Consider the following 3,836-nt stretch of genomic DNA (forward strand, 5'->3'; position numbering starts at 1 on the left):
GTGGAAACCAAACGGGTCCGCAGAGCAGCTTGTGTCCTGCACGGATCAAAGATGCAGGCGTGCCAAGCAGATTTTATTTCATTCACTAGATTTTGCTAAGATTTCTGCAATATGCAGGTGGTTTGAAGATCACCCCCATTTGAAGTAAATCATTGCATTTTAATTATATGGAGGAACATGTGAAGTCTTAGTCTGGCTAATTTAAGGTGCAAGCACTTACAGTAGTTGGACCGGCTGTAATAGGCTATATATACAATCCTATTTTGTATTGTGTTGTGACATGATATTATTTCAGGGATCCATCTGAGATTAATTAAATGGATGGATGAATGGACAGAAGGGTGATGTGGCTTAGGGCATGTTTTTTAATTACTGAAAAATTGAACACTGATGTCAGAGGAATGTATGGCCCGTTGTTGTTTTTAGAATATAGGCTATTCAATGATCATTAGCACTAATATTCATGTTTGCAGTGCAGTAGCTTTTGAAATGAAATATGTTTTTTTTCTTTTAGGTTAAAAATAAGTGAAGTGAGTAAAAAATGCCAGATTGCAGTGCAAAACTAAGCATGCCACATGTATCAGGAATCATAATCACGGTATGCAAATAAAAAAAGAAGTGTAATTCAAATATGACCGAAGAGGTGATAACAACCCACTCTGACCCCCCACCCCCCACCCCCCGCCACACACACACACACACACACACACACACACACACATTTTGTTATCTGTCCTGAGTTTTTTTGTGACAATAGTTTCTGCCATTTAATCTCCGATACACCTTAAAGGTATCCGGTTCATTTTGTGTAATTTTATTCCCCTTTATCTAGTTTCTTTTTCTCTTTTTCCTTTCTTAGACAAAGGGGAGATGGAGCTGTAAGATAGATCCTTCTTTTTCTTGCCTATATTAAGTCAAACTCCCTGATATCATTATTTGCAATCTTGCATCAGTCAGCCTGCTGGGAATGTTCAACTTTATTTGTAACCTCACTGGAATGTGCTGCATCTGTGCTTGTAGTCAAAAGTCACTTCAGTTTACACTATCACACAATAGGTATGTGAAAACTGCTCTCAGTGCATAATTTACATACACTCAGTGATCTAGTGTATACATGTCTACTCATACTGTAGCTTATTCTCCAGTCATTTGCATGCCTGCTCAACCACTGACTCTGTTCTCGCTTAGTATTTAAAAAATGGAGCAAATAAAATAGATTATCACATTCACAGATCTGATAGAGGCCCATATGTGGCCAGGCAAGAAGCCAGCAGAGGGTTCCACCCTCAGGGTTAAGCAACTTTGGGTTACAATTAAAAGTCAGTCCTTGGTTTAAATTAGTATTTGCCCTGGATGTGAAACTGACCAAAAATAGATTTAATTTTTCATCTGAGACATTACACTATTTCTTTGTGAGTTTTAAAATGAAGCAGAGAACTTGAGGACAGTGTGAGGATTTGTCCTGCAGGGGTCACTATTTCATCACTAAATACATGTGGCTGCCCAGATCTTTTTTTATTATTATTAATTTATTTTTTATTGTTGGCTCTTCACTTTTACAACAACTTTAAAAAGCTTAATTCAAGGACAACACTGCCAACATTCATCCCTTACTACAACAGGACAGTTGTGTGTGTGTGTGTGTGTGTGTGTGTGCGCGCGCGCGTGCGTGTTAGACTGTCCATATTACTCCCCATATTCCTTACTGCCAGTGCCACCTTTTGGAGAACAGATGATTAATCAAGTGTGTTTACATGTGTTTTACATTTTAACTGTAAGTGGTTTACATACTTGCATTATACATCGAGGAATGGTTAAAGACACATGGCTGTTGATTCATACTATGCTCTCATATCTCTTTTAGTCATTGTACTGTATGTGTGCATGGTTATTTGTTTACAGAGCACAGAACATTCATTCTAGTACAGCTAATGCCTTGGAATCAGAGTCGCCACACTTTCAAAACATGTGGTGACCATTTTTCTAAAATAATTGAGCCATTAAGCTATTTTAGCTGCAGAGTTGTTAGTGCTCTGGTGATAAATGACAACGCTCTGATGCATTCTTTCCTCTGTGTTCATCTACAATATGCTAGACCTCTGCTTACCCAAAAACTAAAGGTAAACATACTTAACCCCTTAACTCTCGTTTCTTGTGGTCCCTTGAGAACTAAAATACACTCAGGCCTACAATTTGGTGTCCGGATTTAGATAAGGTGAATAGGCCGGGTCAGAAAAGCATTGTAAGCATTATATAGCCTATGCATACCAGCAAGTACTGGGATGGAGTCTAACAGTGCGTCTAGAGTAGTGTTTTTCAACCTTGGGGTCAGGACCCCACGTGGGGTCGCCTGGAATTCAAATGGGGTCGCCTGAAAAAAAAATTACTGATATTTTAAACTAATTATTATTCTTTTTAAAATTTTGATTAAAAACACCACACATAATCTTAAACAACTGTATTCTGTACTTTCCCTTTCTCAAATATAAATCGAGTTCAAATAAAATGCAGCATCTTGACAGCTGCGATAACGTGACTGTAAGTGATCGGGGGTCGCCTGAAATTTGTGATGTCAAAATGGGGTCACAAGTCAAAAAAGGTTGGGAACCACTGCTAGAGTGAACAGAGCATAACCCTAACACCATTAGAAAAGTTGAAATACCTTTGAAAAAGATCTCATTACATACAGTACAATTTCACATTTCATTTCACATAATAAACTGTGACACCTCCAACACATGAAAATTGCATTACAATTATACTTCTTCTGCAAGGTTCAAAGAAAGCTGTTAGACATTTTGTAATATCTCATTAATGTCAATTGTGTGAATTCTATTGATTCCAAAACTATCACAGACAATCAAGGCACCCATATAATAATAATAATAATAATAATAATAATAACAACAACAATATAATAAGAGCATATGTCAAAACATAGTCATAACATTCTTTACAGGGTTAAACCAGGATCAAAACATTTCACCCCAAAGGCAAATAAAATCAGAAATTTGAAAATGTAATTAAAAAAAGAAAATAAAGACAATAACAATAATAATGTTTAAAAGACCAATACTTCCCAACTCAATTTCCATGCCTCATGTATGAAATAATGCTTTAAACGAAATAAGACAAACAAACAAAAACTTAATCTTCTGGGATTAATGGGACAAAAAGCTGGCAATATTTTTTCACTAGCTTTGTCTCACCTTTTGCTATGGTAATTTTTTAAATTACTGAAATGAAAACCAAGATTCATTGAGTGCTTTTATGTCAATTTCACCACAATGCTTGCCTAAAGCCGAGGTTAATTAAAACATTGATTTGTTCCCTAAACACAAACCTTTGTTGAAACAGTGTGAGCTCTTGAGCCCACTAAAGAAAATGAAACCATTTACCTTTAATGACAAGGCCTGACCTTTGCTTTCGTCAAGTCCAGATAGCCCTACTCGTTAAGATGGCCTTTTTCAGCTTGGAATGACCTTTCATCATATTTCCATTGTTTTTAGGGTAATGTCACACAGTATATTGTCCATTGTCTATTGTCTAACTGTCACTGGGTGTCAGTTAACTGTTCAGATGTATTAACTCCAGAATGGTGACTTCAGTAAATTCCAGTGTCTGGGGCAATTCATACAAATATTACTCTCCCCTGATGTTAATTTAAACTTTAATGTTATTCATGAATGCATAATTTCAGAAAAATGTGGCATGTCCATACTTACTACAGACAATCAAAGGCAACCGCCGTCCAAGTTTTGATTAGATATTCGATCAGGGTTGATGAAAACAGAACAAAGTAGTCATGTAGAGATGTCTGTGTCTATTAAATCCCA

This window comes from Trachurus japonicus, chromosome 9, assembly GCF_045865225.1.
Source record: "Trachurus japonicus isolate A0001 chromosome 9, Traja_1.0".
NCBI classification, from domain to species: Eukaryota; Metazoa; Chordata; class Actinopteri; order Carangiformes; family Carangidae; genus Trachurus; species Trachurus japonicus.